Source organism: Melospiza melodia, chromosome 2 (genome assembly GCF_035770615.1).
Source record: "Melospiza melodia melodia isolate bMelMel2 chromosome 2, bMelMel2.pri, whole genome shotgun sequence".
Classification (NCBI taxonomy): Eukaryota; Metazoa; Chordata; class Aves; order Passeriformes; family Passerellidae; genus Melospiza; species Melospiza melodia.
Genome location: NC_086195.1, coordinates 86628950 through 86640973, shown reverse-complemented (window position 1 = coordinate 86640973; position 12024 = coordinate 86628950). Strand labels below are relative to the sequence as shown.

Below are 12024 nucleotides of genomic sequence, written 5' to 3'. Positions count from 1 at the left end.
CTGCAGCTATGACTCAACAGAACCATACACTGAAGGTGTAGTTCCTCACCAGTGCTCCTGAACACTGTTTCACACTGGGACCCAGAAACCTATCTTGCCACTGCCATGACCTGGCTGGCAGCTAGTGAGGTCATGGCATCTTCCCTCCTCATCCCAGAACCAAATCCAGGAACAGAAAGCATTCTGCTCCAACAGCACTTTCCTGGCTGACCCCTGGCACTGTGAACCTTCCCTTCAGCATCCTGTGGTTGCACAACTTGACCTTTAAATATCTGCTGGGCTTAGTCAGGAGGATAATCCTGCCCCAAGCACCTCCAGCCTGCTTTGCCACAGCATGCTGAGATATCACTTGCTTTCTACATTTCATAACTGAAAACAAGAAGGCATAAACACCACTCTCAGAAATTCCTATTTATAATGGTAGGGATTCACATGCCTCAAGACAAGTAAGAGGTATCTCAAAATTGATCCTCTCCACTATTACTGACATTCCTAAATATTAAAATACATTCTGTCAAAACTGCTAAATTTACTCATCGTGCCATGGCAAATATATTCTCTTTACTTGTGGGTTTATGCACGCAACCACTAAGCAAGGAGCAGTAAGCAGATATCTGCTGCTTAGTGCTCTCTGTCATAAAACTTTCCAAGTTAACAGACAAAAAATGCTGTTTCCACAGAACTAATAATAATAGGTCAAAAGAAAACATCCTCTGAGCAACTAAAATTTCTAAGGAAATCTTTCTTAATCTGTGGAAGTGGAGATTACTCATAGCACTGGAAGAACTATCAAAGGTTTCACTCCCACTAGTCTTCAATATTTAAAACTGACTTCCAGGTTCCAAAAATATTAATAATTTACCTAACATCTCCTCGGAAATACATTTCCAAAAATGAGAAATTTATTTCCAGCATTTAGGGTACAGTAAATATTATGAATTCAGCACAATTTTTCATTAGTACTCATTTGCCCTTATATCAAAAAAATTGTACTATTGCTACAAGGACCTAATAAAGCACTTACACAGACAGCTTTGATGGGAATAGTCATGTGCTTAAGAAAAATGTATCCCTAAGTACTATTTACAGATAAGAGCACATCTTTTCAGGCCCATTTCCCTAGCTTGTTGAAATACAACAGAGCACAGCCATACAGAGCAGCAATACGCCAGTTGCAGATGCTTTAAAACAGAAAAAGCACCCCACCTATTCCATAGGATCAGTTTCATGAAGAAAAGTATCCAGTAGGTGCCCACAGAGGAACAGGCCTGACAAAGAGGAAATATGAGAAATAAAATAAGCAGAGTAAAACTGAGACTTTCAAAAGAGTTATACAACTTACATAACACAAGAGGAACTCTCACACTGTTGGGAAAATTCACCAAGTGGTTCCCTCCATAGGTGTACAAATGGGAGAGGGACACAGCTGACCTCTGACTAAAAAACCAAAAAACCTAATGAGGTGATAGAAAGCAGACAGGATACGAAAAGAGTGCTGGTCTGCAGCAGCCTCATTCACTGGGTATGAATGTCTTTGAGGTTTTGAATCACAGCTGTGGAAACAAGCTGCTGAATTTCCTCCCCTAACTCTCCCAGTAATTTTGTTATTGAAATATAAATGTTCTGGAAGTCAGCAATAACAGCAAACTCCCGAGTGCCCTCTGTGAGCAGAGGATGCCAGTGGGAGAGAAACTGTGATTTATGTTTTCATGCAACTAAGGAGGCAGAGAAATGAGCCAGGCAAACAGTGCTCACCCTGGCTATATCATTTCTTTCTACTCTATTTCTTTCTATATCAGGAGCTGATCTACCTTATCTGAATTTTATAGCAAAAGTGAGTCTATTGACCAAACATTTTTAACTGGGCTGATTATAATAGATTAAGACTCGGTATTGCAGTGCTCTGTCTGAATCAGAAAAAAAAATGTTTTCTATGAAAGGGAAGACAAAATTTGGATTAATCTTTATTCCTCAGACACAGTCCATTGTTTTAAGCACCTGTCATTTTTTTGATCCTAAGGGGCACTGTTCTTACACCAGCTGGTCCAATATTATCTTGGTAAGAAAGTCACTCAAGCTCTATAAAGTATGATTTTAAATAGGTTTTTTTATTAAAGTTAAGAAAGAAAGGAAGTCTACTACAGAGGTTTTTAACATTATCCACTTCTCTAAATCAATAAATACTCAGTGTAAGCACTTATGACTGCTTTGCTATGTGCTAAAAAGTGAACAGAAGCTTGTAACTCAAGTTAGGCAGAAAGCATCATACAATATTTTCTTACCACCCACAAATTCACATTCTTTTGGACTGCCTTGGCTTTTCCCATGGCCACATCTTGAAAGACTCTTCTATTCAAAACTTAAAGAAGATTTTTCCTCGTCCATTTCTCCTCATCCATGTATGAAAGACTTCCCCATTTTGTCATGTCAGCATCACTTCTGGCTCTGTCCCACTGTCCTGCGGAAGAGGAGGAACAAGGAGAAGTAGGGTGAAGTTCAGATGTAACTACCTCATGAACCATGAACGCAGAGAAGAGAGAGAAGCATAAGGGCTCAAGAAGCTCAGCTGAACAGGTTTAGGTTGTGGTAGCTCAAGAAAATGCTGCCTCTTTCTGCCCACCTCAGCATCATGCCAAAAGATTTGGCAGGTGCAGATGGAAACAATCCCTGAATTCTCAGTTTTTCATTCAAAAATCCGGGGTTTAGCTGAAATCATAAAGCTTTATTGGCTTTGACATACTTTCAAGTGCTATTGGAGGTTGTACAGATCACTCCACAACATCAGAAAGTCGTCCTGGGAATAAAATAGGACAATTTAAATTTTTTTTCACTAATTTCTTCCTGGTTTTATAGCCATCTATCCCAGCAGATGTTAAGTGCCTCTAGTTGAAGGGTCAGGAAGATGATTACAAAACCTGAAGGCCTTTCTTTAGAGTCTCTGTCTCCCTCCCCTTTTGATGATGAGCACATGACCCAAAGAAACACTTTTTTTCTTTCTCTGTTTTGGTAACCTTTATTTCCATCAGCTGAGGGAAAGCTTTGAGGACTTTTTAGACCCACTTTGTAGACAACAGGATATAATCACAATTTTATTTCTGGGTAGAGCTATTTTAGAACATTAATCTTCTGAACACTTCCAGAGGTGTGTAACAGACAGTTTACACACATCAGGACACAACAGCACAGGGCAAATCTATTCTAGCTTTCTAAGAAAGAGGCTTATTTCTCTATAATTTATTATAATCTGTTGCCTGAATGCTGGCAAGCAACAAGACAAGCTCAGACATATGACAGTCTTTTGTGTTGTAATATTTGAACATTATTAAAGGGATGAAAAGGAGGGCAAGAAGGAAACTCCTAAATGATGGTGTGTTTGGTTGTCCTTTTGAAAACATTCTCTGGCAGCAACACAAGAAAAGGCTGCACCCAAATCACCACCTTCAGACCCTGACTCATTCATCATAGCTGAAAAAGTCAAAAGGAGGTCAGGAGGAACGAAGAGTCAAGCTTCATCAGAGTCAGTTCCAGAAAGAATTCACATACCCTGTTGCTAGTAAATACTCGAAACAGTCAAAAAGCCTAAATTGGACTATGGAAAAAATCTGTTTCTGGTCACATAACCAGAAACACATTATGTTTGCTGTTTTCCTGGTGTATCTGGGGAAACTGTACCTGTAACTTGGCCCAGCTAAATCCAGTTGTCCTGCACGGCTGTGGCACTTGGATGTTGCTGTGTCATGGGGTCAGAGAGACAGTCAGAAGGCAGATCTGACTTTATCCAGCCTCTACCAGGCTCCCTGGGATTTAGAAATGGCCTATGGCTCTAGAGGTAAAGCTAAAAAAATAAATTCTATCCCTAAAAATTAATACTGAACGTGTCTCACTGCCCAGTCTGGACACTTGCCATCTGCAAATAATAACTGGGAAAGAAAAGTTTTTACCTGACAACCAGGCAGCAAATTGGAGATGCTAACCTAAGGAAAACATAGAACCACAGAATCACAGGATCACAAAATGGATCAGGTTGGAAGAGACCACAGTGGGGCATCTGGTCCAACCTCCCTGCTCAAGCAGGGCCATCCTAGAGCACGTCACAGGATTGTGTCCAGACAATTCTTTAATACCTCCAGTGAGGGAGACTCCACACCCTCTCTTGGCAATCTGTGCCAGTGCATGGTCACAGTATAGAAGCTCTTCCTCATGTTTAGGTGAAGTTTCCTGTGAATCAGTTTCTGCCTGTTGCCTCTTGTCCTGTTGCTTGGCGCCGCCAAGAGCCTGGCTCCATCCCCTTGATATCTTCCCTTCAGATACTTATGGACATTGATGAGGTGCCCTCTCAATCTCCTCCATGGAAGGTGTTTTATGGTGGACTAGTTTATGGGCACGTGACAAAAAAAACCCAGCATGCTAAAATGAAAGAGACTTGAGACGGAAAAATGGAGCTCAGAATTAGAGTGCAGAGAAAAAACAACAAAGTTGAACAAAAAAACTCTGCACGCTGTGACAAATAGCAGAAACCAGACTCTGTGAAAACAGAAGGAAAAATAACAACTGATTACACTGCTTGCAAGAACTTGACAATGCCATCATGATGAGAGTAACACAGATAAAGATGATAAAGGAAACACAAGAAAAAAGTGGAAAATCTTTCTTTCTTAGTGCTAGAAAAGTCACAGCTGATAGATATATGGATAAATCTAGAGAGATATAGGTATAGATATAGATGATATAGATAGATATAGATAGATAGATAGATAGATAGATAGATAGATAGATAGATAGATAGATAGATAGATAGATAGATAGATAGATAGACACAAATATAGATATAGATACAGCATAGAATAATACCAGGTAATGACAAGAGGAAAAGCAAGTACTAAAAGAAGAGTTAAATAAAATGATTCTTCCAGAAATCATACCCAAGCAAATGCCACCATAGGGTTTGTATTCACCCATGATCACTGTAGGAAATAAATTTATAAACTCTATCAGATATTATAGACCATATATACATACATATGTATATATAAAGACTTTTTCCAAAGTGTTTTCAAGTGAAGGAATTTATGTTTTAATACTTGATTTTTTTTCTTTATAGGAAATATTTGTATGCCTAATGAATCAAAGAGGAGATAGGAGGTATCCATAAAAATACAGATCTTTTTGTGCAGAATACCCTTTAGTGTACACTCTTTCTTTAGACTGTATCTGAGCACTCAAAAAGTTTCCCTCAAAATATAATCAACATTCCAGAGTAGATAGGAAAGTATCTGTAAACTATGAGAGGTATATAAAAGTATGACTAAAAGTGTCTGTGCTGCTTTCAGAGGACACGTGCCACTCTGATCTCATGTCATGTTAAATACATTAAAATCTATAGGAACAAATGTACCATGAGTAATGTTGGGCTCATTGCCCGCATTCTGTGGATTGGAAACCATTGCTTGAGACCAGTATTGCTCAGATGAAGATCTGAAGTGGCGTGTAAGATATGAGAGTGATGTGATTGCTCTGTGAAATAAATGCATCAAAAGAATACATATTCTCACCTACAAAAGTATAAAGTGGAAACTCATAGGTCTATTAAATTTTTACTAAAAATACTTTTTTTTCATCAGGTTGTGAATTAAAGGCAGTATATTGTACAAGACACTTGGCAGAATTCTTTTAAGAAAGGTTAGGCTGCTTTTCATTAGAAAACATGTCAATTGACACATCTCTATAGTATTTGAACGCAGTGAAGTAGTGAAAAATAGGGCAGTGTGAGGAACACTTCAGATTTAAAATAAAATTTGTGTTGTCTTGAGATTCTTATAAAGGAATAGGAACAGTGTCATTCTGGCTGAGTGCTTGACTGAAAAGGGAACAACGTGAGAGGACCCTCAAAGTAAAGTAAACTAATTTGAATATAAAAGCTGTTGAAAGCTCACAATAAGGAGCCAAGATAGGACATGCCCTGCACCAGAGAGCTGCACACTTAATGATTTAGGAGGGGTTAAAATAGCTCTCCTCAGTGTTCTGTAATTATAAAATTATAAAATTGTTATAAAATTGGAGGCCAAATTAACCACTACACATGGGGATATTTGCAATTTCCATCTTCTACCTGGATTTCAAGAAAACAGCTAAGACAGAGCTATCACTTCCCCAGGTGAGAAGGCCTATGCTAACTGGGTCTTGGATGTGATCAGTAAATTATAGTATAATCAGTAAATGATAGGAAGTAATAAATTTTCATCTCAAACATTACTAGGGCAATATTAAAGCCAGTAGTCAGTCTAATGACACATTAATTGGGATAACAAGTTTTCTCTACGTACTTCTTTCCCCTCTTCCTATTTCCCAGATTATTACAGAGCATTTATTCAAGCCTGTCTTTTTCCATAACCAGCAAAGGATGGGACATGCATGTGTCATTAGCCGTAAGACTTGGAAATGAAACATTTGGACGTGCTAATAAGCTCTCAAGCTCTCTAGCTGTGCCCCTAACCCTAGAGCCAGTGCTCTAAGAGGGGAGAAACAGATGCTTCTCTTCCTGTTCTCCTTCCAGCTCTCCATGTGGTGATAAGAAACTTGGATATATTCCCCACTGAGAGCTGCAAGGTCATCCAAGAGATGAGTGTGGGTGTGAACTGTGCTCTGTTCTCCTCTGCTTGGCGTCCGGCAGTGACGTGTGCTGTTTGTGCTCTGACTGGAAGGATGCTACAGAGAAGCTGTATCTAGATCTAGGTCTGATTTCAGCCTAAGGAAGCTGCAGAGAACACACTTTAATTGCAGGTCTGACAGGGTTCAGTGGACAGCAGGAATATTCTTCAACATAATGGATGTGAGTATACATGACAGAGAAAGAAACTAAACCAAACAAACCAACCAAACAAACAAAAAAACAACCTTGAAGTGCAGACTGGATAGACCTTTCACTACCAAATATTTTATAATCTGCCTTCATTTAATAAAATCTGCAATGTAAAAAGGAAAAGTCAATTAAAAGCAAAGTCAAATCTCCTCAAAAACGACCAAAATTCACCTATGGCTATATCTTCATCTATTTTCACCAAATTTCAGGGCAACTAATGAAAAATGACTACTCATGATAGAAGGTCTGAGCAATGAATCTATCTCACAGTCTGGCAGGTCCTCAGCTATCTGAAGACATGATGTACCTAGTTAATGCAATGTACTGTTCATTGGAAACAGTGAACACACTTCAAAAATTGGAACCAGCTGTCACAACCAAGAAGCAAGATAGACCCTGTACTGCTCTGAATGTAAACACCTAGGAGCCCATATTGTGTTCACATCAGAACTTTCAATGGCAGCTGCATTTGCAGTATGAACGTCCATAATGCATCCGTAATCATAGAGTCAAAAACAAGGGAGGATTATCTTTTAGCTAGTCTTCAGCAGAGCATGAAAAGAACTTTGATCCCTTCTAAACAACTTTTTTTAAATAGGCGTAGGATTAAATACTAACACCTTCCTTTTTTCCTTCCTACATTGTAATTCATCCAGAGTGAAACAGAATTAAGCACCAAATCTCAAAGGACATGGAAATTATTTCCTTTAGAATACAATGTGTCCCAGAGATTCAAAACATTGCTCTTTGAACTTTTAAAAAAAGTTTCTTAAGCCAGTTCTTGGAAACTGATAAACCAGAAGACCCCAGAGCCTACATCTGCCATCTGCACAAATTAGGAATTACTCAATCACTTAAACTGAGATCATCAGAGCAGCAGAAGTGAGAGCGCCTGTGTTGTCCATTCTCCCTCTCTTCTTCCCCTAAATCAAACCTATATTGAGCACAGGGGCATACATATAAAGCCAAACATACTTCTACATAATGAGTCTTCAAGGAAAAATTATGAGCTTCCAATGAAATACATTTTTACTTGTTTCTTTTTTCGGTCTATGAGCATGACTATTTTGCTCATTTTTGGTATGGCTTACTCATATTTCTGTATTTGCCTAATAGCATGCAAGTTTGATAAACAGCATGCTAAAACACAGCCAGATGTTTTCAGAGGCAGCCCGTTTTTGAATAATTCCAGCAGATAAAGGTGGTGGAACTGCACTTCTTCCTGTGGTGGGCAAAAAGAGATGGTAGTAGTTTGGACAAGAGCCAAAATCTAAAGAGGGAGGGACATTCCAGGGAGCAGTGGGGAAAGATGATAATTATGAGAGCCCTCTATTATCAATTAATTTTGAAATACCAAAAAAAGTTATGTGGGACTAGTGAAAACAGAGGAGGTCTTTCCCTGGCATTTTCATGGCTGATCAGGTGATCTGCACCACGGGGACTCGCATAATTAGTTTCAACTTACCAGCTCTTCCAGAAATCCCTTCATATACACACAATCATGTGGCACAAATCACAGTTGGGTGTATGGCCAAACTTAGAGGTCTCCCCTTCCTGCTGTTGGTCAAGCCAATCCACACATTATTTCACATTAGGCTTATCAAGTTATTATACTGGCTATTTCAGCTACTTTCCTTGCTCTCCAGGATTTTCAGTACTTACAATAACTCCTGCATTTCTGTTTTGCTGCATTAACTAATGTTCCATGGCTTCATGCCACTATCCACTGCCTTCAGCTCTACAGAATTTAGGCAAAGCTGTCCATAGAAGGCAGCCAGAAGAATAAATCATAAACCACATTACATTTCATATAGTGGAGTTAAATTATTTCACTGCTACCACGAGTATTCTTATTATTTTAAATAAGAAAAGAAGCAAGGATGTACAAGTAAAGCCATTTAGTTTCTCTTAAAATTTTTGATATTTACATAAAACTCATTATTGGGCAACCCAGTTCACACCTTAAATTCAATTGTCTAAGAATTCTTTCCTTTTTAAATGCCTTTGGCTGCTGTGTCCTTGAGACCCATTCAAGACATTTTTATGACTTCTTGGTTTTTACATTGGGTTTGTCATGGCACACTAAAAAATGGGGGTTTTGTGTGATACACAGAAAGGATGTTCCTTTCTCTGTCTAAATCAACAGACTACTGCAGTCCTATATTCAGCCTGTAGCACAAACCCATCCCTTTCCTAGGAACTCCTTCTTCTATCCACCTGGTATGGCAGCCTGCTGAATAGCTCAGGTGCAGTAGTGGCATTCAGCAATGAAGAACATACTATTAAGGGAAAGAATTTGGGAGGATAATGTGATGGGAATTAATTTGGGAGGATATTGTGGTAGGAATTAATGCTCACTGGAACAGATGAAAACGTACTGAAAGAAAATTGCAGAGTTAGGGATCCTGAAGCATGGAAAGAGAAGGCTGTTGGAGGATAGAAAAGAATCATCCCACTACATACAGGGACCTGTCTGTATTTTCATACTATTGGAGCAAGTATTAATACTCCTATATAGTAATACTGAGAGAAGAAATAATAGATTATATGAAGGCTTTATGAAGACAAAATTTAAATATTACAGTGATTTGAAATCACGTGGTTTCAATTATGGTTCCATACAAATTCATAATGGTTTCTATTAGTAATTGGAAAGGAAGTAAGAAATGCACCATATTGCCAATCTGGCCTTCAAACCCTGTCAGCAGAAAACCCACACAGACTTCAGTTTAAACTCAGTGAACTAAATTCACCCTCATTGAACTGCTAGAGAAACCTATGAATTTTTGTCAATATTGGGGTGCCTTTTTTTCCTCAGTTCACACTGTTCCAGCATAATCGTATCCTTCAGGCAATTGAACTTGTACAGACAGAAAACATGTAAAGATTTTTCAAAGGCACTGGAAACAGAAAACATGCAGTTCACTTTTAAGTTCAACATAAATCCTTCATATTGTTTTGGGGTTTAAATGTGGTGAAAGTCATGCATTAAATACATAGTTATTAAATACACATTAAATAAATAAGTGCCACGGATGAAGGTAACTTGCTTGCTTTCTTCAGGCACAGTCATTTTCTCACACTTGCAACAAGAATAACTTGAAAACTTTTGCCAAACGTCTTCAAATGTGTTCCTGCTTCTCCCCAACAGCATATAGTATACCCCATCCCCAGCTGGTCTAAATGAGTTTCACTGAAGTAAATTAATTCTATAACAAATTAATGAGAGAAGTTCAAAATAGCACATTAAATTTTTTAAGCAGTTTCCCAGTTTTCCATAGTATTTAATCTGCTAGGAACTGTATCTGTCAATATAACCCGCTACTTCCATTTATTGTGTTAGACTTGCAAGCCCTTTTGTGACCTTACCTCAGGGACATTTTCACTTTCTGATACCTTGCTGCAAACTAAATTAGTCTTAATATAATATTTTAACAAACTCTTGAAAAAACATCTTAATGGATCTTCTTCCATTCTGAAAAGTCCATCAGACAAGACTAATCATGTCCAGAATCTGCTGCTGTATATGAAGAAACTTTCTGTTGAGTTCAGGAAACTTGAGTAGGCTCCTTTGTGTGTACCAGTCTCTTTGCCAACCAACAAAGCTGAAGCTCCTGTGAAGATGACTGCTATCAGGCAGAAGCAGAGTCATTTGAAGGGATTTCTGAGGAATTTGAAGAATGCAATCTTCCTCAAAGAATGAGAGAAATATTTTGCATGGAACAAAACCAGAGAAAAGCCACTCCTCTGATGAAAAATAGAAATCACTGTCTTGCTCAGCTGTTCTTGTGAGTTTTCCCAGTTAACAAACTTTTGTTGTGACATTTCTTATGAGTTTTCTTGGTTAACACACTCACACACACCACCATGGAGCCCAAGAGGACAGAGGCAAGACCAGTTAATATGGAATACCTGAGCACATGAGCAATGCCCAGTAGTTATTGAAAAGGAATGTCAGCTTCCCAGCTACTCTGGCTGGTTCAAAGACTACTACAGCTTTGTCAACATTAAACATTAAAAAAAAACAAACTTAGCCTAAAAACTTAGTGAAAATGAAAAAAAAAATCAAAGATATTCCCAAATCAAGAGACCATGCATTATTTAAAGGAACTTTTTGCAACTCCCTGTATTTTTTTTTCTTCTTCCTGCAGCTGTAGCAGAAATCCATAATGCATGCTTTTGTAGACTGTGTGCCATTCTCATGTAAGGCTAATGCTTCTAAACTGCATGGCTGTAGAATGAGAATCTGGACCTTCATGTGAAACTGGACTCTCTGAGAGATAAGTTTTGAAAGAAGTCTCATGAAAACAAGTCTTCCATAAACAAAAGAAAAGCCACAAGTAGTGCAGCAGAAAAGAAATACATTTTACAGAGGTGCCTTTTACATGACATACCATTACCCAGTGTGAGTCATTGCTGTGTGATGCATTCAAGCACTGGCCAGCAATAAAAGCAGAATTAGACATTCATGCAGATAATAAGAACATCCAAAGCTCTTTTTGAAAAGGTTAAAGATACATATTATTCTTACCTTAGCTCACAAACTAATGAAACAGCCAGGAGGAGGAAGAACTTTCTGAAAGGCAGGTTAGCTATCTGTCTGACCTTGCATATATCTTTCTCAGATGTTGGCTCTGCTAGGACCGGATAGTGAACTGAATGAGCAACTCTTTCCAGCTCAGAGATAAATACAGAGCTCCTGCTGTTATCTCTGGTGTTCTCAGGTATTTTCCAGAGCCCCCTTGCACATGCATTACATACCGTTACTCATGCACCACACCCGACCCCGTGGCTCCTGAAGACCTCGTGCTTCCAAGGGTTTCTCTTGCTGTCAGCCGACCCTGGAGACTCCAGTGTGGGGTCCACAACACAGAGTTGCACCAGCTGCTATGAGTTCAGCCTGCAAGAGCTCAGCCCATTTCTCCTCTAAGACCTCAGAGGGGAGCGCTCAGCAGAGCAGTGTCTGCAGCCCTGCTCAGACAGGACTGAACTGTGCAGCCACCCAGAACAGCTTCTCGAGATCCGATGGGCACCACAGCACGCTGCAGAGCAGCAGTGCGCCAGAACAATCATATGCAAAGGGCCATGTCCATCTTGAGGAAATGGACCCAAACCCAAGCCCATTTGCAAACCACATGTGCAAACAATCCATCCCTTTACCCTAG

At 39.1% G+C, this 12024-nt stretch overlaps 1 long non-coding RNA gene across 1 annotated transcript; it reads right to left on the bottom strand.

Annotated features, from left to right (window-relative positions):
- Positions 1–1147: 1147 nt before the first annotated feature.
- LOC134415189 (uncharacterized) lies at positions 1148–11508 on the bottom strand. The gene is made up of 3 exons (XR_010026957.1): positions 11391–11508; positions 2283–2458; positions 1148–1268 (listed from the first exon to the last, which is right to left on the bottom strand). It is a non-coding gene; the product is annotated as an uncharacterized LOC134415189 (long non-coding RNA).
- Positions 11509–12024: the final 516 nt, after the last annotated feature.